The sequence below is a fragment of the Furipterus horrens genome, unplaced genomic scaffold (genome assembly GCF_987537825.1).
Source record: "Furipterus horrens unplaced genomic scaffold, mFurHor1.1.pri manual_scaffold_8, whole genome shotgun sequence".
Classification (NCBI taxonomy): Eukaryota; Metazoa; Chordata; class Mammalia; order Chiroptera; family Furipteridae; genus Furipterus; species Furipterus horrens.
The window spans coordinates 35,348,855-35,372,318 of record NW_028327178.1 but is presented as its reverse complement, the minus strand read 5'-3'; the positions used below and the strand labels follow the sequence as shown (position 1 = coordinate 35,372,318).

The following is a 23,464-nucleotide window of genomic DNA, read 5'->3' as shown; positions in this document are numbered from 1 at the left end:
TATGCATTTATTGCTTGATTCTTGTATGTGCCTTGACTGGGGATTGAACCCATAACCTTGGCATATAGGGATGATGTGCTAACAGACTGGGTTAAGTGGACAGGGCCTTATTTTATTTTATTATTGTTTGGAGGACTTTTTATTATCCAAGGCCCATATGTTGTGGGCTATCCTTCAGACAGCATTCCACCATCTACAATTTAAAAAAAATATTTTATTTATCATTTTTATTATTTTATTATCATTTTGCTTAAAATTTTTATAATGCATATTAAATTCAGTATATACCTCTCAGAAAAGAGCACTCTGTGTCCCACCTAAAGTCACCTTGCACACCATCTATGTCTTCCTGCCTCCATGATGAGAATTGACACTGGAAATGGAGGTGAGGACGAGAAGGATTCAGAAGGAAAGTCCTCATGTCAAGAGTGAATGAAAAAGGGAGGGAGATCAAGATTTGTGTGTATCTCATTTGAAGGTGGTAAAAAATCGTTAGCTCTTTAGGCTACACAGATCAAGGAATGTTTGATAGAGCAGCACAGAAATCATTACAGAATTAATTACTTTGGAAAAAAGGGTTTGTGTTTTTCAAGCGAAAGGCTTGAGCTCTGATATCCATTGGTAACTATTATGCAGATCAGAGAATGATTCAAGCGGCAGCAGTATTGTCCTAGGACCCAGGCAATAGGGCCCTGCCTTGAGCCCCCTGCTTTAGAAGACTGTCCTCCATCTGGGAGTTTTGCTTTCCTTTGACACACCAGAGCCCCTCTAGACCACACACCCCATAAGTGGGACTCTCACATTCTCTGCTTTCAGGGATGGGCTGGCCTCTTCCGTATTCCTCTCCCTACCTGGACCACACTGCTGATGTGGGCACACTTCAGTCCCAGCCTTGGCCAACGAAGGGATATTAGCAGTTGTGAGTGTATGGAGCTTGGACTGGGGTGTCCATACTCATGCATGTGAGGCTCCTCATGGTCTAGTGTGGAGCTGAGACTGGAAAAAAAAAGGGAGTGGACATGATTACCACAGAGTCAGAGAACTGAGCCAAAGAGAGAGAAGTGATTCCCAGGTACCAGGAGAGATGGTTCAAGTGAAAGATACACAGCAAGTTCACCATTCGTACATGTTTGTCAGTTCCTGACAGAAGGCAAATTAGCCAGAGTTGTGCAAATATTGTGAAGATGCCTCTATTTAAAATGGGAACCCTGAACAACTGCAGACCAAGAGATGGAGCTCTGGGTGCAGTTAGGACCAAAGACCAGAGTCATGGAAGTTACTACTAGGACCATTTTGATACAGACCCAGGGGACACAGAAGAACAGTGAAACAAGTGGAAACAGAACAACAGAAAGAGGCTTGAGTGGAATGAACACAGAAAATGTCCTCCCACCTGCAGTTGGCTAAGATTTTCCCAAATTTTTCAGGAAAAAGAAAATAAAAGTTTGCATAGAAGTACATTAAATATGATATCACCTAATACAGGAAACTAATGAGCAACACAAACATATGAGCAAAATAGAACCAGAGGCATGTAAACAAGGAATAAACTAACAGTAACAGTTACGGGGGGGGGGAGGGGAGAGAGGAGTAGGGAGGAAAGAAAGGAAAGGGTCTAGTCAAGGAATTAGTATAAATGACCCATGGCATAGACAATGGGGTGGGGATTGACTGTGGGAGAGGGGTGGGTGGAATAAGGGGGGAGCAATGAGGGAAAAAGCGGGACAACTGTAATAGAAAAACAATAAATAAATTTAAAAAATAAATGGATATCTGGATAATTGGATAAACAGTTATTTTTATATGGTTTAAAATAAAATTAAAAAGAAAAGAAAGTACATTAAATGTTTCTTGTTTGTTTCAATCAGATACAGATGTATTGAACAAAATCTATCTTTCATATATTATGCAAGGCTTTGGTGAACATAAAATACTATGAAAATCAGTTCCTGAGAGGGTCAGGCAGGAGAAGATTCCTTAGGTGGAGAAAATTTAAGATAGAGAAGATTTGGAGTAATTTATTTAGGGAATGTGCTACTGAATGGACACACATGAAATAAATCATAGGGTTTTGGTCAGCTAGGAGTACATTTGAAGTTTGCATGAATTTGTAGGGAGAGCAGTAAAATCTATAATTTTTTTTTGCAATGCTCTGCAGTCAGAAAGAACGGGAAAAATGAAGGGAGAGGTTAGGTCAGTTTGGCACAGCACCCATTTAAAAAAAGCCAGTGTTTTGTGAGAGCAGCTTTGAAGTGGCTGGCCATGCCACCTGGGCTAATTGTCATCATCATAATCACTAACTTTAGAAATTTAAAAAAAAATTAAATTACAAATTACATGGAATATTATATTAGTATCAGGTGTACAACATAGTGATTAGACGTTTATATAACTTGTGAAGTGATCACTGATAAATCTAGTACCCCTCTGACACCTTACATATAATCACTAACATTTTGTGTGTGTGTGTGTGGGGAGACCACAAACACAGTCCCTCACTACCATGAATTATGCAGTTGAATTTCCCACCTTTGGGGAAATCGAAGGGGTCAGCACATCTGGAGTGCAATGGCTAAGCCTCGCCCTTGGAAAACCACCTTTGTTCCCCTGCCGGGTAAGTCATTAATTGCTAACTTTTTAAATGAGCTCTTATTATATGTCAGTTTGGGTTCTTAAGTCCTTAAATGCGTCCTCCCTGGGCTGGGCAGGAGTCATGTGACCTCAATAGGTTTAGCATGCTGGGGAAGAGGGAAAACTGAGAAACTCTCGGGACTGGTGAAGGTTCCCGAGAGTTGTGTTTAAGTGCTTCAGCTTACACTGGTGACAAATGGAATTTCAGTTCAAAGAATCTGAAGACATGACAATTCCAGAATGAATGAGATAGAGGATAGCATCTTCTCTGAAGGTCATTGGAAAACTGAAAGTATTTTTCAGATTGTTTTAAAATATTTTAGATGTAGCCTTTTTAGAAGCAGGATTATAAACAAAAGGATCACCTAAAATCCCTTTCTATGTTTAGGGATGTGAAATTAAGTATGGCAATTTTATTTTGTTTTGATTTGGACTTCTAGCAATAGAAAAAAAATGAGAATTTAACCTCATTATTTAGAATTGAGAAGACAGATTTTCAAACAAAATCACTTTACTCCTTATGCTGTGGTTGAGAGTTGTGGCTGTCTGTGGCAATGTTTCCTTTTTCAAGTGAAAAATATTCAATCCATACTGGGGTAGTCTTCCTTTTGGTTAAGATTTGGTAACATGGCCATACCAGGGAAGAAACCTGTTATCATTTCCAGAAGATCTTAATTAGCAAATGTAATAGCTAACTAAGACTTATGTTAAGAGGCACCTGGAAAAAGAGATACAGATTTTAGCCCACTGGATTGTTTGCTTGTTTGTAGCTATAAACCAACCATAATTCAGATTTTGCACAAGTTAGAGGGCTTGGTAGGCAGCCTCTTTTCTGAAGCTGATTGTTCATGCACAGCAAAGCTTGCTTTCAATTACTGAAATCAATTTTTTCCAATGCCTCAAAGCAGAGACCATACTGAGGCCTTTGAAAGCAATTTTTCTTTCTTTCTTTCTTTTTTTCTTTTTTGGAAAACTGACACATCTCTCTGCTTGCTTTGTAATAGAAGAGCTGATGTGAAGCAGTTTGGTGCTCTGACTAGATCTCTGTACCTTGTCAACCCAGGAGCCCATGATCCTCTATGCTGTTCTGTGCTGTACGGTGGATCCCTAGGATGGCCTTCTAAATAGGTGATATGTGGCAGAGTAACAAAATGGAATGAATCTATGCTCTAACTGGAGAGATTCTTTCCCCAATATTGGTACTGACTTGATTGTACTGATTCCTTTGTCATTTTGGTTGCTTGGCAGATGTAAGCTAGAGCAGATGGTTTTTAAAGAATTTGCATTTTCCACATATGGAGGTCACTTACTTAAATTTTTATTTCCCAGTTTAAATCATTTTCTAACTAATATGTTATATGTCTATCAGTAATCTCTCAACTATAAGGAAAATGTTTTTTTCTCCTAGTGATCAACACTAAGTTCCCCACATTTCTCATAACACAGCATTGATTACTGATAGCTCCTACTCACCTCCCCAGTTCTCTGATCTGGAATATTAGCTTAACAGGGAAATACTCTGTGTGAGAAGGGGTCTGGAGGACTGCCTTTCCTGACCACAGGCTGGGTCAATGGGGTGCCTGGAGGTGGTACCACTTTCTCCTTGTTCACATAATATCCAGAAGATGTATTGACTGTCCAGCTGTTCTCCAGAACTTCTACCTTGGTTATCAGGGAATGCTCTACAATTTATTCATATAGTCCTTGAGAAAAATCTCTTGAACATATGTGCTTGGCACTGTGTCTGAGCCCTCACAGTGTCTGAATGTGAACTCTAGTGATAGATTAATGGCTAGAAGTTCTTTTGCATTTCAATCCTTTCTGCCACTTGGTTTTTAAAAATAGTTTTCATTTTCAAGAAAATCACTATTACCTATATATGTTAATTTTGTCATTAAAAATTACTACCGATTTTTTTTTTTTTTTTTTTTTTTAATGCGCTGGCTGGTATGGCTTCTTTGGTTGGAGCGTTGTCCCTTGAACTGAAAGGTTGCCAGTTCAATTCCTGGTCAGGGCACATGCCTAGGTTGAGGCTTCGGTCTGGGTGCTTGCAAGAGGCAACCAATCGATGCTTCTCTCTCAAATCAATGTTTTTTTCCCTTTCTCTTTCCCCACTTCCTCTCTCTCTCTAAACAAGGCAATGAAAAAACGTCCTCATGTGAAGATTAAAAACTTACCCTGACTTTTAAATTTTATTTTGGGTCACAGGCCTGAAAAACTTTATTTAGGACTGCATGCAGTAATTAAAGGTTCATGCCTCAGATTTATGAAATCACTGGAATTTGGATACCAATTCCCTTACATTTCAGAAGATGAAACAGAGTCCCAGAGAGATTTATGAATACATGTAGAGAGATGTGTTTTCAACTATATTGTATACCAGAATTTTTCATAAAAACTTTAATTTGGGGTTCCTTATGATATTAAGTGCCTGATACTTGGTCAGCATGGAGATTGAAGATGATTTATTAGATCGAAAGGGTGCACAGCATCTAATAGCAAAGAGCTTATTCCTTCTCAGTTTTTCTTTGCTCTGTTCCCACATACATTAGCCACTTTTAGCTTCATCCCAAATGAGAACTTTTTATCTTCTTCCTGAGCATAATTTTTTCCTGTTTACTCCTCCAACATGTCAGGAGTTGTTAGATAAATTCTTTCTTAAGCCACATTCATTGAATAAATATCCACTGAGCTTAATCTATGTGCCACAAGAGAAAAATGAGAGACGATTTCTACTCATGAGATGAGGGAAATACACGTGAAAAATGAATAATGCACCATCTTTCAAATTATTATTATATGATGGCATAATAGGAGCCAGATTGTATAGTATAGATAATACATAAGGAGGACATATGCGAGTTGGTTTTATCTAGAATCAGAGTCTGGTGATGTGTTACGTGAACACTTGGCAATTGTTTTGTTGATTTACCCATTCAGATTTCTTATCCTGTCAAGGAAGATAGAAAAGACCCGTGGCTTTGTGTTACAGTGATTACTTTAGAGAAAAGAGCACGGGCTGTATGGCATAATAAAAATTGCAGACAGACACTTTTTACAGCAGTTAGGAGGACTGCATTAGAGGATCCAAAGATAATGCTTGTCATCTTGACTGCATACATGTGATCTTTGCTCGGGTGCACCTCGACCCCCCAAATGCTGCCCACAGGGTATGGTAATTCATGGATGGGGTTACAGGGCAGGGTGTATGTTAGCAGCAATTCTGCATTTGGCGAGATGTGACAAGGTAGGGTTCTGAGATTTACTGGTCACAATTCCAAATTTGTAAGGGAAAATGTTACTCTTTTGTTTGGTGTTCGAGTTGGGAGTTTGCCCTGCAAGAGACAGTCAATTGCTGACTTTACTTGAATGTACTTGGCAAGAGAAGAACTTAAACCAGCCATGAACAAGAGAAGAGTGCCAGCTTTTCTGGAAACATCACCAAATCCCAACAATTTCTCAGAATTTTCAGAGGCGCCAGAGGATTGTTTGCATTTCAATGGAAAAAGTTCTGAAAGCTCTGGAAACTATTCCCAGTTTTACTTTTTCATTGAAAGGCAAAAGCAATTGCCATGAATAAGGGACAGAAGCACTTGCTAAGGCTTTGTTGAAAGTTAAGAGAAGGGACCTCTGGGAAATTTTATTTGTTAGGTCTTGTCACAAAGCCCAGACAAAGGGGATCAAGTCATAATGGCACATAGAAAATAAAAGCACTGTTAGCTTTCATACAAAAGTACGGGATGTCTGGAGCTATTTTTGCTAGTGTTTCTGAAAGAAAGAACTTTCTAGGTTTAAAGAGATAGTAGCAACAACATTGCAATAACATAACAACACCCCTCCTCATTAGCACATAGTCATCATAGATATTTAATCCTCTCACACACTAAAAATACTTGCTTAGGTAGCATGAAACTTATAGTACTTATGAAAGGCAATCTTCCAGGAAAAGAATACTACTACTTTTAGTTCATCAGAGAAGGAAAACTCTGACTCCAAAAAACCTCCGCTGCCTTGCGGCATACCTCTTCAGGGGAAAGGCTAAGGGAGTAAACCCCGACAGAAAATCCGGAGCCGGAGTCCCTAAGGCGGTTTGACGTTGTAGTCAACACTGGCAACTCCTGCGGCGCACCTGAAGCCAAGCTGTGTTGACTCCGTCTTTCCCTTGGACCCTTCAGCTGCGAAGAGAGGGGGGGTCTGCTGCATGGGCAACAGCAGACCCTCCATATCACCCTGCCCAGGCTCTGTAGCTTCAGCTTCACTGGAGAGGACACTCCAGCGTCATCGCAAGATGTCGATTCAACACGGGAGGAGACAGATACCGTGTCACTCCCGAGTCGGACTGCACAGCCATTCTCGGCAGTGCAGATAGACTCTTAAGAAGCTACACCAGCGTCTCTCGAGACGGACGGCTGCCGACGACTTTTAGTTGATTTGAAAGACATTTAAGTACACCTATAGTAACAAAGTAAAAAGACAAAACAAGAAAACAACAACAAAAAAACACCAAAAACTAAGTGTCAGGTGGGTACTTAACATATCAGGGGGAACACATTGTGAAGTATGTGATTGTTTGACCACTATGCTGTACACCTGAAACTAATATAAAATTTAAAAAGAACAAACTTGGTATGGCACATAAAATTATTTTAGGTCTCATTCTTCCACAAGCTTGAAGGTGGCACTGTCCCGTAGAAATGTAATGCAAGCCACGTATATACAAGGTGGGACCCTAAAAACCCAGAATTTATTTATAAAAAATTGTATATTTATTCTTACATGTTTAAACTTCAGTCACTTTCAAAGTACTCTCCATCTCATGCAATACAAGATGTTTTTTCCACTGCTCAATACAGTTTTTGAAGTCATCAATTTTGATGCCTTTTAGTGCTTCTGCCATTTTTTTTGTTTCACCTCTTCCATATCAGTAAAATGTTTCCCTTTGAGGACTTTTTTCATCCAGTAAACGAAAAATAGTATCTTGGGGTGAGATCAGATGAATAGGGAGGGTGGGACATGGGGGTCATGTCATTTTTGGTCAAAAACTGCTGAACACTCAGTGTCGTGTGGGCAGGTGTGCCCGTAAATCACCCATCATGAAATGGACAAATGTCGTTGAGTCTTCAAAAAAAAAAAAACCCCACAACCATGCCAGCTGGTACTCTGATACAGGCAGGTTCCTAGAACACTCACCTAGTGGGAGAAACCTGTACTACAAGGAGCCTGCCTTCTAGAAGATAATTCTGTTTTGTAGGGGTCGCCCTCCATAATTAAAAATTTCTAATGGCTACATTAAAAAAGAAAAAAAGAAAAAAAAGTAAGCTTAATTATAATCCTGTATTTAATTTAATCCAATGTATGCAAAATATTATCACTGCAATAGGAAACCTATAAAAATTACTAATAAAACACTTTGCAATTTTTTAAATTTAAGTATTTGAATTTTATAAGTATTCTCTGTTTGGACATTATGTTTTCATGGGAAATACTTGACTGGTGTTTAGATGTCCTAAAACTTACAGTTGAAAGAGTAGATTCACAAACACACTTTGACAATTTTCGATAATGGAACTGAGTGACAGCTTTTGATTTTAAATTAATTAAAATTAAGTAAATTGAAAATTTAATTATTTTGTTTTACTAGCCGCATTTCAGTTACTCAATAGCCAACATCAAGTTGCTAAATGTCTACTGTATTAAACAGTACAGCTCTAAGAAGTTGCTAAACATTTATTATTATTATGCTGTTATTTTATTGTTTCAAATATTAGTTAATCAAATGAGCTTTTGAAAGTGACTGGTGTTACCCTTTTTATGTAGAGATGTTTGAGGGGTAATACAAATGTTGTGTGAGCTTTGACCTATCCTTTACTACAGGGGTCTGTCTGTCCGTTTAAGATTAAGTGTGCATACCTTGTTAGAATGTTTTAAAAGCTCTGAGCAAGCTTGACTTGTGGGGCCCGGGGGTCACGTGTGGTGGAATCCAGAGGTGGCAGAAGAAGATGAGGAAGTAAAGCAGGGTCAGAAGAAAAGGCATTTTTCTGCCAGACTCAGAAATGTGAACATTATCATTCAGGTTCTATGACATCACTACATATTTTCTGATTGTTAAAATAATGATTCTTTATAATAAAACATTAAAGACATTCAGATAAGCCTGAAGAGATAATAGAAACCATTCATAATTTCATGACCCAGCGATAACCTGTGGTAACACTGAACATACTCCTTAAAAATTAAAAAAAAGCTTTTATTGATTATGCTATTACAGTTGTCCCAATCTCCTCCCCCCAACACTTATCCCTCTCCACCTAGTAACCCCCATTCCCTCCCTTAGTTCCACCTCCCTTAGTTCATGTCTGTTGGTCATACATATATGTTCTTTGACTACTCCATTTCCGATACTGTTCTTAACATCCCTGTCTATTCTGTACTTGCCAATTTGTACTTCTTAATCCCTGCACCTTTCCCTTGATTCTTCCCCTTTCCCTTCCCAACTGATAACCCTCCAAATGATCTCCATATCTATTATTCTGTTTCTGTTCTGTTTGCTTAGTTTATTTTTTAGATTCAGTTGTTGATAGTTGTGAATTTATTGCCATTTTAATGTTCCTGGTTTTGATCTTTTTCTTTTTCTTAAATAAGTCCCTTGAACATACTTCTTTTCAGTCTTATAAGTTTATTTATATAATGACTGCTTTCAATGCAGATTCTATAGTCTTTTGGAGGTCTTATCCTGATGGGAAACACCACTCAATGATGAAAAATACTTCAGTCTTAAGAATACTTTGCTTTCTGTTTGAATATTTGAGCTTTTCCAGGTTGTGCTGACCATAATGAAAATAAATTGGAAATCAATAAAAATAAGACATCTAAGGAAACTTTATATTTTTGGAAATTAATCAACACACTCCTGAATAATCCAGTGGCAAAGAAGAAATTACAAGAGGAATGTGAAAATATTGCATACTGAATGGTAATAAACATACAATCCATCCAAATTTGATGGATGCAGCTAAAACAATACTTAGATTTTTTAAAAATTATTTTGTCAGAAGATAAAAAAGGACTAAAATCAATGATACAAAATTTCACTTAAAAGGCTAGAGGAAAGAAAATTGGAACTATTGTAACAACATAATCAATAAAATATACAAAAAAAGAAAAACTAAAAATAGAACGATAAATGGAAGAGCAAAGTAAATTTTTTTAAAGTTGAAGGAAAGAAATAGGACTTCCGGTCAAGATGAAAGTGTAGGTGGACATGCTTTGCCTCCTTGCACAACCATAAGAAGGATTACAACTAACCTCAAAATAGAAAACATCCAGAACTGCCAGAAAATTGAACTGTAAGGAAGTCTGACAACCAAGGATTTAAAGAAGAAACATTCATCCAGGCAGGTAGGAGGGGTGGAGATGGGGAGCCAGGGCAGAGAGGACGTAGTGTGGCAGCAGTGAGGTGACAGTGGTAGTGGCCAGCAGATCGAGTGGTCCCACATTCACATGTGGTGGATATAGCTCAGGAAGGATACCTTGGAACCAAGTGCTCCCGGCCCCAGGCCAGACCGTGCAGCCCAAGGTTCCAGCGCTGGGGAAAATAGAGCCTCATAACTTCTGGCTGTAAAAACCAGGGGGGGTTGGGGTGACAGAAGAAACTGTCAGTCTCTCAGGAGACTCCTCTATAATTGTTCTGAATCCAAACATTCCTCCTTCCTTACTCTATAGAAGATTTAAGTGTCAGTCAAGGCTAATCTTCCCAATTGTCTTTTAGGTTCTCATCTTCTGCCTCCTTGAAGAATTTCCTCCATCAATCATTCTTTTCCCTCCTGTCTTCTACCCTTCATTTCTGCTGGTTATTTCTCCTTATATTTACACAAGCTTAAGTCTCTCCCATCTTAAAATAAAACAAAACTCTGTAGCCACTGTCTTGTATTTCCTTTTATATAACCAAAATTCTTGAAAGAATACAGTATTCCCTCACTTATCATGGGTATTACATTCTAGACGCCCCCCTCCGTGAAGTAGGGACCTTACATTTATTCTACACTCTTAAACCTATGTCACTTTAACAACATACATATATAGTACCGCAAAGTCCTGCAATATAGCGAAAAATCTGCAATAAATAATTAAATATAATATTTTAAAAAATCCCGTGATACACTGAGGCTGCGATAAGTGAACCGTGATATAGAGAGGGACTACTGTAGTCCATACTTCCCCACCCCCCTTTGCTCCCTTCCACCCAGTACCCTCCTTCCCTCCAAAACGCCCCCCCCCCCCTTAATTCATGTCCATGGGTTGTACATATAAGTTCTTTGGCTTAACTGTTTCTTATATTAGTCTTAATTTCCCCCTTTCTATTTTGTACCAGCTGATTATGCTTCTTAGTCTTTGCACAATTTCCCCCTATTTCCCCCTTTCCCCTCCCAGTTGATAGCCCTACAAATGACTTCCATACCTATGATTCTGTTCCTATTCTGGTTTGCTTAGTTGGATTTTGTTTCTACTTTTTAGATTCAGTTGGTGATAGTTGTGAGTTTGTTGTCATTTTAATGTTCATAATTTTGACCTTTTTAAAAAGTAATTCCCTTTGACATTTCATATAATAATGGCTTAGTGATGATGAACTTCAACTTTACCATGTCTGGGAAGCAGTTCATCTGCCCTTCCATTCTAAATGATAGTTTTTCTGGATAGAATAATCTTGATTGTAGGCCCTTGCTTTTCATCACATTAAATACTTCTTGCCAGTTCCTTCTTGCCTGCAAAATTTCTTTTGAGAAATCAGCTGATAGTCTTATAGGCACCCCTTTATAGGTAACTCTGTTTTTCTCTTGCTGCTTTTAAGATTCTCTCTTTATCTTGAAACTTTAGCATTTTAATTATGATGTGTCTTGGTGTGGTCCTCCTTAAATCTAGCTTGTTTGGGACTCTCTGTGCTTCCTGGACTTATATGTCTATTTCCTTCACCAAATTAGGGAAATTGTCCCTCATTATTTTTTCATTTAAGCTTTCAATTTCTTGCTCTTCCTCTTCTCCTTCTGGCATCCCTATGATTCTGATGTTGGTATGTTTAAAGTTGTCCCAGAGGTTCTTAAGCTGCTCCTCATTTTTTTTCAATTCTTATTTTCGCATTCTGTACTGGTTGACATTTTTTTCTTCCTTATGTTCCCAATTATTTATTTGAACCCTGGTTTCCTTCCCTTTACTATTGATTTTGTGCGAATTTTTCTTCATTTCATTTAGCATAGCTTTCACTTCTTCACTTACAAATTTGCTATACTTAAACATATTTGTCCAGCCTGTGAGCATGTTTATCACCAGTGTTTTGAACTCTGTGTCTGTTAGGTTGCCTATCTCCTCATCACTTAGTTTTCCCAATGGAACCTTGATTTGTTCCCCCCTTTTGGGCCATACTTCTTTGTCTCCTTATCTTGACAGGTTACTGTGTTTGTTTGCCTCTGTGTCTTAGGTAGAGCTGTCTCTCCTGTTACATTGTAAGTGGCAGAGCGTTAAGTATTCATCAGTACACAGTGACCCATTTCACTACGTTTTGGCGCTGTATGTGAGGTAGAGGTCTGAGAGGGAACAATGCTGCTTGCTCAGCACTTGCCCCTTTTCCAGGCACTTCTCCCACTTCCATATGGTACTGATGCCTCTCTAGCTGTTGCCCTGGCCATCGTTCCCAGAGTGGATGGGTCTACGGATGTTCTAGAACCGTGGGGGCCCTTTAAATAAGCGGATTCTGCTGAGAGACTAGCAGTTTCTTTCTCTGCCCCAACCCCCACTGGTTTGCACAGTCAGAAGCAATGAGGCTTTATTTTCCCTGGCACTGGGGCTGTGAGTTATGCGATTTTATCTGGTGCTGGGAGTGCACCCCAGGTGTCCCTCCCGACTTTTTAAAACTCGAGACTGTGTTTTCCGCTGACCTGCCATTGCTGCTGCTGCTGCCACCCCCACACCACGTCCTCTCTGCCCCTGCTCCACCCCTCCTACCTGTCTGGATACGTATTTCTTCTTTGTATCTTTGTTGGACTTCCATGCAGCTCGATTTTCTGGAACTTCTGATTGTCTCTAGTTTTGAGTTAGTTGTATCCCTTCTTAGTTGTGGAGGGAGATGCAGTGTGTCTGTCTCAGCCTCCATCTTGGCTGGAAGTTGAATAGTCAATACTTTTAGCCTAAGTTCTTCATCTTTCATTTCACTTTTTAATGAACTTGGTCTGATTCTAACAGGTCACGCATTCAGATGTATACAAGTTAGGCTTTCTTTGGTTTTCTATAACATAACTATTCACCAATTTTGAGTAAACTCAGTCATTCAGTGTTTTCTCAGTATCTCATAGATAATTTCTATTAATTTTAGGGTTCACTCTTTCCCACCTTCCTTTTCAGGGTAACTTTAACCTCTAGGTGGCAGAAATAGCATCACAGCCTTTGCAAGGAAGTGTCTGCTCCAGAGTCTCCCTCTGGCTGGTGTTAGCACCTCTACCACTCTACCGTGAATTCTGGTTGCTGATGCCTGTCATTCTGGCATCTTCTGAGATGAATATTATCACATTATAGTGTCTCTGGTGATTGGTCCATGCTCTGGGAGTTGTCTCTTCCCTGTGGGTCTCTGATCACTGCCTTTCCACATGACTCTGGGGTACAGGGGCACAGGGACTCTCACAGCTTCATGTCATTCCCTGGAGCCTGGGGAGCTGTAGGTTCTCTGTCCCACTTCTGCCTGATCATCTAACATTCTGACTCTTTTGTAACCCCAGAAAGTACTCAATAATTATTTAACAATTTATATAGATAAAAGGAGGCATTGTTGTTATTAAAACTGCTTGCCAACTTCTTTATGGAGCTAGCATGAGATTAAGTCATTTGGACTGCTATTTGATGAAAGCCATCCCATGTGATTACAGAATATCAGAAAGGAATGTTTTCTTTTAATCACATCTTTAATTTCTCTATAATAAAGCAAACCACATGTAAGAGTCATTTAACATTTCATTTTTGCAAAGCCTCTTACTCTTGGTTTTTTCCTTTTTATAGTTAAAAGGGATTTAGCCCTTGATTCTTCATAGAAGAAAACTGAAGTCCTGTGGAGGAAATGACTTGCCCAAAATTAGACACAGGTTAGATTAGGCCAGGTCCCCAATTCCCAGTTGAGCTCTTTCTAATTCATTCTGGCGCCACCCACCCCCCTGTTCCCCCACACCCATATACAACTGCCAAAGAAATCTTCCTGGAACACTGCTATGAACATGCCATTGCTGCAATGCTTTTCCATGGATCACTAATAAAGCACCAATTCCTAAGCCCAGCAATAACAGTTCCCTAATCTATTTCCTCAACCTACCTTTCTTCTCCCTTATATTATTTTATCAGAATATAAAAAAGGACTAAAATCAATGGTATAGAATTTCACTTAAAAGGCTAGAAATGGAAGAGCAAAGTAAATTCTTTAAAAGTTGAAGGAAAAAAATAGGACTTCCAGTCAAGATGAAAGTAAAAGTAGACATGCTTTCTGGAACACTCCTTATATACTCCTTATATACTCTAAGCTTTCTTTTAAACACACCATTACCTGTACTGTTTGCTCTGTGCCTGGAAAGATCTCTCTAATTCTTAAAATTTAGTAGGGACCCAATTCAAGCTTTAAGATGTAGCTATAGGGCCATTTCTTAATACACTATTCCTGAATCTCCCTACTCATGAATGTAATTTCTCATCCCTTCAAGTTATCATAAAACTTTCTTTAGTGTTATTGGGTAAATTTTATCACACTCTGAGTTTTTGAATATTTGCATTTTTCTTCTAAATTATATAATCTTTGGTGCAAAAATCTTATTTATACACCTATATCCTACAGAATTTGCATATACAGAGGAGGAGGAGCTAAATAAATCTTTTAAAATTAAATTAAATACAATGGGAAAATATAAAAAATAAATCAGTACAAACCAACTTAGAATAACATAAATTACACTCAAGAGAGTTCAGTAGCTGTATTTTCTTCTGAGTTTGTAGCATTACTTATTCAGGAAAAAAATGGGTGGCTCACTTTTGGAAAGAGGATCTTAAATTCAATTTCAACTTGAAACTTTAAGAAATATGAAAAGGCTTTCAAATATTCCTATGAAATATAAAAATAGACTATTACTTTTATAGGATGATTTTATTTTATTTTATTTTTTTAAGATTATTTATTTATTTTTAGAGAGAGAGGAAGGGAGGGAGAAAGAGAAGGAGAGAAACATCAATGTGTGATTGCCTCTTGTGCACCCCCAACCAGGGACCTGGCCCACAATCCAGGCATGTGCCCTGACTAGGAATCAAACCTGTGGCTCTTTGGTTCACAGGCCAGTGCTCAATCCACTGATCCACACCAGCCAGGGCGGATGATTTTAGTTTAATCTGATGTATAGGTAAGAGGACAAATTAGACATCTAGGATTGCCTCTGTTAGTTTCTCTGACTCCTGCGTCCAGTGTAGATTTAGCTCTATGAACTGCCATACCCCTAAAATCTTCACCGATGTGGCAGGCCCTAAACTTTCCTAGGGTCTATCTCCTACTCTATTGCCCACATTTATTCTCTTAGGACATCAGGAGAACATGTCATTTCTTGTTCTACATCAAGAAATTAACCTGATGTTATCAATTTAGTGAGCCAATGTGATGACTTGCAGCATGTCAAGATAGTCAAGCTCCCTATGGACCACACTGCAACAGAAGGCAACAGAATTAACATAGCCCTGGAGCAAGACGGTGAATATATTCTATTGCTTCTGTGTAAAGGTGACCTGTGTTTGATCTTTTCTACTGAAGGAGAAGAATGTTCTCATTAGATCAAAATTCACAAACCAGATGTCAGAGACTGTATTGATTTGTCACAGCAAAGACACATGTCTGATCAGCTATCACTTGGTTCATATTATAGTAGCACTTGAATAGGGATATAATGGAGAACATCATTCTTGCATTTTTTTTAGTGTTTGAGGACTAATCTAACACCACTCTGGGATGCGGTGTTGCTTCTGATTTAGCATCTGAGCCAAGGCTGAAAGTAGTTTCAAAGGATTCCATTTATCTTTTCCTATCATAATGACCCTGACTCCACAGCTAAGTGGAGAATTACGCCATTTCTAAACATATCTTTCCCAATTACAAATGCAGAGACAGGGGAAATAAATACAGAGTAAGTCTGTGAACCCATTGGACTGACTGAAGACAGACACAGGTTGCAATTTCATTTATGACCAGGTCTTCATATGCCTCCACTCTAACTGGAGGACCATGATGTTGTTTTGGGTCCCCAGGTATCAGTGTCAATCCAGACCTTATATCTTAAAGACCTGGAAAAGTCTGGGTATTTCCCCAATGCACAGATATCTTACCAAATGTTGGGAAGTTCTATGAAAATATTGGCGGAATATTTAACATGTATTCTTGCAATAGTTTTTCATGGTTCCTCCTCAGGGGACTATGATCTCATCAACCAAGGGGCTCTGTCTGTAAATCAACATAGGTCTATAAAGTGCATGAACACCCACGATTTTCCACTGTGGTAGAAGATTTTACCATTTGCTTTCTTGTGCTCAAATTTTTTGATTTCACAGATCGAGTGACATCTTGATCAGCTGGCCAGCTGTCTCACCCCTAGATACAAATGATCTATTAATCATTGCCATAGATCTCTGAAGATCAAGCCTCTTATTGTCACTCTAGCCTTCTTGCCCATTATGCTAATCATACCTACTTCATCTTAGAAAGGTAAGTGCACACCTCGCTTCTACCATTCCCAAACCCCCTCATCCCTGGTGATATTATAGAGCCTAGTTCTTTCATAGCACCTTCAATTGTCAATCCTGCTCAGAAAAATGTGCTGAGCTCTTCAAAAAATGCTGGTTTCTACTCACTAGTGCATTCCATATTGCCTTAGAGAAGGGAGGATCTGTCCTGGTTACCATAGTCTAGTGGTGGGTTTCAGGGCTTAACATATAAAGTCCATTCTAACATATACACATCCTAAAATTTTTAGGACATTTTTCACACTGTTCAAAAAACATTCTGGCAACCCTGTTTCATTTTCTGTAGGCCATCATCATATCCAAGATTCAAGGAGCCATTTCAACCATTAGGATTAGCTCTTTGCCAGGATAGCATGGGTAAGTATCACCATGTCAATAAACTGTGCCCAGACCGACTTCATATTTCACGTTGTTCCCACCTATCCAACACCCTCAAGTTACACTCTCACATGTGTTCCCCCGCTTCCTGCTGAAATGAATTGGTGAGGTCTTACAATGCCTTTGACATATGAACTATTTTATTCCAGAATTTTTCTGTTAGGCTGTGACGACCCTGATTATTAGCTTGGAAGAAATAAGGGGTAATGATGGATGATCTTGAGGAAAACAAACATCATCTTATACCTGCCTCAGGTATGTTTTTTGTGTGGTCTTCATGGCAGGTGGAGTTATTCTCCTCTGGCAAGGAGAATGGGGTTACTTGTGTAAACCTGGGTGTTCAAGATTCACAGACTCCTCCAATGAAAAGACTCCCATTCAGATCTCAGTGTCCCGCTCTCTTTCATCCAGGGGCTTGACTTTGATATAGAGGAACTACTGAGGTTCCAAATGTTGTAGCTCATTTGCTGTGTTGAGTAGTGTTCTAAAATTTGTGTCCTCTTGGAAGCTTGGAAGGTGAAGTTATTTAGAAATAGAATATTTTGAAGTATACTTTGTTGTTAAGATGAAGTCATTCTGTATTAGAGTCGGCCCTAAATCCCATGACTGGTGTCTTTGTAAGTGAACCATGTGAAGAGGCACAGACACACAGAGAATGCCATGAAATGACAGAGGCAGTGACTAGAGTGATTAAGCAACAAGTCAAAAACCATCAAGGATTGCTGGCAACCACCAGGAGCCAGGAGAGAGGCATGGGACAAACTCTCTTTTAGAGTCTCCAGAAGGAACCCCTTCTACAACCTTGATTTCAGACTTCTGTCTTCCTGAACTATGATAGAATAGAGCTCTGTTGACAGTACCCTCCGCGGTCCTGGGATCTGTCTCTTGCTTCAACAGGGTTTGAACGGAACAGACCTAGGGTCGCGGTTTCTTTTCAAGTATCCTCCATCTTTTTTAGTCACCATCTTTGGAACCACCTCAGCGATCCTCAGCCTCCGAGACCAGTCAACACCGTTTTTTTGGCCTTAAATCTTCATTGCTGAACGACCATGACCTCCCAAGTTCGTCAGAATTATTCCACTGAGGTGGAGGCCGCCGTCAACCACCTGGCCAACCTGCATCTGCGGGCCTCCTACACCTACCTCTCTCTGGGCTTCTTTTTCGACCAGGACGATGTGGCTCTGCCCGGCGTGGGGCACTTTTTCCGAGAGTTGGCCGAGGAGAAGCGCGAGGGCGCCGAGCGTCTCTTAAAGCTGCAAAACCAGCGCGGTGGCCGCATTCTCTTCCAGGACGTGGTGAAGCCTCCCCAAGATGAGTGGGGTAAAACCCAGGACGCCATGGAAGCCGCCTTGGCCTTGGAGAAGAACCTGAACCAGGCCCTTTTGGATCTTCATGCCCTGGGTTCTGCCCACATAGACCCTCATTTCTGTGACTTCCTGGAGAACCATTTCCTGGATGAGGAGGTGAAGATCATCAAGAAGATGGGCGACCACATGACTAACATCCGCCGGCTGGCCAGCCCCTAGGCTGGGATGGGCGAGTATCTCTTCGAAAGGCTCACCCTCAAGCACGACTAGGAAGGAAGCCTCCTTTGGAGCCCAGAGGCCTTTGAGGGGGCCTCTCTGCATTTCCCTGGCATCTGCCTTTTGCCTGAGTCTCTCCCTGAAATGACTAGACACCCCCTTAACCACCCTGGAGCCCTCTCCTGTGCATTGGACCAAATGGAAACAATAAAGCTTTTTGCAGCAAAAAAAAAAAAAAAAAAAAAAAAAGTATAGAGCTCTGTTGTTTTAAGCCACCCAATTTCTGGTATTTTGTTATTGCAGTCCTAGGAAATGAATACACTCAGGTTCCCTAGAAAACAACATCCAAAGCAGGGGTCGAAGCAGAGGTCTTAATATTAGTCCTGGTCAGGCAGTACCGCCTCAGTGAGCAGAAGTGTGGCTTGGTGGAGTGAATCAGGGAAGAGAGGATGGCCCAGGCGAAGATGTGATATCTAGCTGGTTGTCATTAGCTATAGAACTACTGAAAAAATGCATGAACAATTTCTCAGTACTGCGTACTGAGGAGAGAAAAGGGGAATATATATCTAGATGGTCACATTCCCCACTGATCACAACCCTATGGGGTATAAACTCTCCTCCACTTACAGATTGCACATGCATTGGCACTGGGTTTTCTGGGTGGGACAGCTGGAGCCATGCAAGACATGCAATTGCTATCATACATCAGACAAAGAAGACGGAGGAGAAAAATATCCTAGTTCCTTCCTTCCTTGACCTCCAATCTCCAGCTAGTGCCTTTCATTGTGTGAACCCAGCTAGAGCCAGCTGAATCAGGAGTCTGGGAAATGCAGCAGCCTCCAGTGTCCTTTGATGTAGAACAAGGAAGGGTGAGAAATGAATTTGTGAGCCAGTAGGCCAGGGACAAGCACAGAAGGCATGGTGGCATTGGGAAAGGATGCAGCAGTAATTTGTAAGACTATGCTCTGCCTGCTTCTGAGACAGCCTCATGTTGTAGTTGATGTACTGGCTTTTCTCAATGGCGACTGCATGGTAGATTGATCCTGATGAGAGGGATCATTTGGGCCCATGTTATTACCAAAACCACCCTATGTAGGTTACATAAAGAAGGCCCACTTATGATATTGATTTGGGGGGGGGGGGAGGTGGAGGCTCTGAAACACCTAGGTTGAACAATAATTAATAGTTATATTTGCTAGTGGCTGAATGGAAAATACAAAAGTAAAGGCCTATTGTATAGACTTCATTTAGATCACTTGCATTAGTGAAGAGTTGTAGATTTGTCTATGGCCATAAGTATAAAGTCTTAGTAATGTGGAGCCTCATTAGGTTTTGTGGGGAGGGGTGCTCTGAGGCTTGGCCAGTTATACAGGTGGAGATGCAACATCACAGCAGCCAAGAAATGCCTGGAAGGCTATGGAAATGCGAATGATACCTGTTCTATAAACTCCATATCAGAAATGAATATGACTTGCTAGGAATTCAGTAAGATGGAGCTTTGGAACTGGATGGGCCCCTAACCACTGAAGTAAGCTGACAAAATTTTCTCAAGCCACTCTCCTGCTCATTTCAATTTTTGGAAGTTTCACCACCACATTACCCCCAAGTTAAATTAGACCAGTTAGTGCTTTTGGTCAAAATGGAGGTTATCTGTTAATTTTCCGCAGTCTTTTCTGCTGTAGAACAAATTCATAATATGGCCTTGCCTTCTGTCACCTGTAACTCAGTTTTTAAGATGTAGTTGTAAAATAACTACTGTGTAGTCCTTTTCATTCTAGTGTTTGCCAACATCTTATGAAAGAGGAAGACTGAAATCTAGAGCTCTGTTCATTCAGTTGCTCAGCATGTTTGCTGAGTGTTGACTATCTGCTTAGTTCTGAGGAAAAAACAAGAGGTCTGGCAGACTTTCCTGACACAGGGAACTTTCTCATTTTCCGATGGGAACATGTAACTTTGGAAAAGTAATTCCGAATGGCTGAACCTGGTCTGAGGGTCAGAAAAGGAAAGGATTTTCTGAAGACTGATGAGGTATTAAATTGGCCCATGGAAAGGCTCCAAGGCAAGAAAAAGTATGGCTTATCTGAGGAGATAAAAGCTCTGCCTGGCCCTGGCCAGTGTGGCTCAGGTGGTTGGAGTGTTGTTCTGTGCACTGAAAGGTCACAGTTTGATTCCAGGTCAGGGCACATATCTAGATTGTGGGTTTGGTCCATGGTCAGGGAATGTATGGGAGGCAACTGATTGATGTTTCTCTCTCACATCAATGTTTTTCTCCTCTTTATCCCTTCCTCTTTCTCTAAAAGCAATAAATGTATCCTCTGGTGAGGATTAAAAAATAAAGTAAAGAAAAACTCAGCCAGTCAGGGTGTATTGCTAATAGAAAGAAAGGGTCTGAAGGTCAATGAGGTAATCAGTTTTTTTTTTAATGTGTTCTATTGATTATAATGTTACATTTGTCCCAATTTCCCTTCCCTCTTCTCCCCTCCACCCGGTGGCCCCCCTCCCTCCAGTTGTCCCCCCTTTTAGACCATGTCCATTAGTTGTGCATATAGTTCTTCTCAACCTCTCTCTGACTATTCCATTCCCTCCTACCATGATCCTTAATTCCTATATCATCTCCCTCCCTCTCCCCCTTCCCCCTCCCTGCTGACCTCCCCCCAATATGCTCCCCATACCTATAGTTCTTTTCCCACTCTTGTTGCCTATTTAGTTTGCCTTTGTTTCAATTCCCTAGCTTCTGCTGTTGTTTCTTGTGATGCAGTTTTCATTTTAGTGTTCATAGTTTTGATCCTCCTTTTTCTAAACCAGTCCCTTTAACATCTCATATAATAGTGGTTTGGATCTGATGAACTCTTTCAGTTTTATTTTGTCCTGGAAACACTTTCTCTGCCCTTCTATTCTGAATGACAGTTTCGCTGGATAGAGTATTCGTGGTTGTAGGTTTTGGATTTTCATTACTTTGAATATTTCTTGCCAGTCCCTTCTTGCCTGCAGGGTCTCCCTTGAGAAGTCAGCTGATAGTCTAATTGGGACCCCTTTGTACATGATTCTTTTCTTCTCTCTTGCTGCTTTTAAGATTCTCTCTTTATCTTTAACTTTTGACATTTTGATTATAATGTGTCTTGGAGTGGTTCTCCCTGGGTCCAGTTTTTTTGGAATTCTCTGTGCTTCCTGGACCTGTAAGTCTATTTCCTTCCCCAAGTTTGGGAAGTTCTGCTTTACTATATTTTCACTTAATATTTCAGTTTCTAGTTCATCTTCTTTGCCCTCTGGCAAACCAATGATTCTTATGTTGGGCCTTTTATAGCTGTCCCAGAGGTTTCTGATCCTCTCATCATTTTCCTTGCTTCCCATTTTTTTCTCTCTGCACTGGTTGACTGTTTGTTCCTTCTCTGTGTTCTGGTTTGTTGATTTGAACTCTGGATTTTATTTCCTCACCATCTGTCTCATATGTGGTTTTGTTCCTTTCAGTATGAGTGTTTTTCGATTCTTTCTCATCTTTTTCCAGATCTTTTGTTAATTCTATAAGCCACCTGATAACAATGGCCCTGAACTGAGCCTCTGACAGGTTTCTTATTTGTTCATCTGTCAGATTCTTCATCTGTTGCCTGGTGAGCTGTGCCACCGGGATTTCTATAGTTGTCTGCCTCATTTTGACAGATGCATTTTGTTTTCTTGGGCCAGCTATAGGGGGCAGTGCCTGTGTACTCGTCACAACCCAGCGACTGGCGCCTATCCGCAACCTATTTCGCAGCCCTGTGGCGGTTTGTGTAGGGGCGGGGGTCCAAGATGGATTCACATAGTTATTCTGCTAGGAGACCGGGATTCGTCCTCCCGCCCCCTGGGCCTCACTGTTTGAGGTGATGTGGTGGCTGCTTCTCCCAGCATTGGGGTCGCGAGCTGCTGGGGTTTGACTGCAGCCGGGATTGTCCTCCCTGCCGCTGGGATTGCTCTCCCTGCCGCTGTCCCTGGTGCGACCGCAAACAGCACCGCCCCCTTTCGCTCTTCCTACCTGCCCAAAGAGCGCCGCTGGTTTATAACTTTATACGTTGGGCTTCCGCGTAGTTTTATTTTCTGGAATTTCTAGTTATCTTTTGTTTTGAAGTAGTTGTATTCTTCTCTAGTTGTAGAGGGAGGCCAAGCATGTCCATCTAAGCCTCCATCTTGGCTGGAAGTCAGGTAATCAGTTTTTATTATTTATTTCTATGTTGTGGTTAGGAAGCCTGCTGTTTTAAACCATTTACTTATTAATAAAAATCAATACTTGAGTATGGTGTAAGAAGTGGTCATTTCATTTTTTTTTTCATGTATCTGTTCATTTTCTCCAACACCATTTATTGAATAGACCGTCTTTACTCCATTGTATGTTCTTGTCTCCTCTGACAAATATTAATTGACTATAAAGGCATGTGTTTATTTCTGGGGTCTCTATTCTGTTCCATTGATCTATTTGTCTGTCTATGCCATTGCCATGCTGTTTTGATTGCTATGGTCTTGTAGTATAGTTTGATATCAGGTAGCATGATTCCTCCAACTTTGTTCTTCTTTGTCAATATTGCTGTGGCTATTCAGGATCTTTTGTGGTTCCACATAAATTTTTAGAATATTTTTTCTAGTTCTGTGAAATACAACATTGGTATCTTGACTGAAATTTCATTGAATCTACAGATTGCTTTGGATAGAGTAAATATTAATAATGTTAATTCTTCTATCCATGAACATGGTATATACTTCCACTGATTTGCATCTTCTTCAATAACCTTCTTACACTATACACAAGAATAAATACAAAATGTATTAAAAACTTAAATGTTAGAGTCAAAAACATAAAAATCCTAGAAGAAAACATAGGCAGTAGAATCTCAAACTGCTCTCATAGGAATATATTTTTCTAATCTATTGCCGTGGCAAGGGATACAAAAGTAAAAATAAACAAATGGGACTATATCAAACTAAAAAGTTTTTGCACAGCAAAGGACACCATCAACATCATGATAAGAGAACTCACTGAATGGGAAAACATATTTGCCAGTGATGTATCTGATAAAGTGTTAATATCCAGAATTAATTAAAAAACTTATAAAACTCAACACCAAAAATCAAACACTCCAATTATAAAAATGAACAAGGGATTT

At 40.0% G+C, this 23,464-nt stretch overlaps 1 long non-coding RNA gene and 1 pseudogene across 1 annotated transcript in view; one reads left to right on the top strand and one right to left on the bottom strand.

Moving 5' to 3' along the window:
* The window catches only part of LOC150002721 (uncharacterized), a 254,741-nt gene that overhangs the window by 204,389 nt on the left and 26,888 nt on the right, over positions 1 to 23,464 (top strand). The gene's annotated exons all lie outside the window — the stretch shown is intronic.
* LOC150002722 (U1 spliceosomal RNA) lies at positions 2,471 to 2,622 on the bottom strand (annotated as a pseudogene).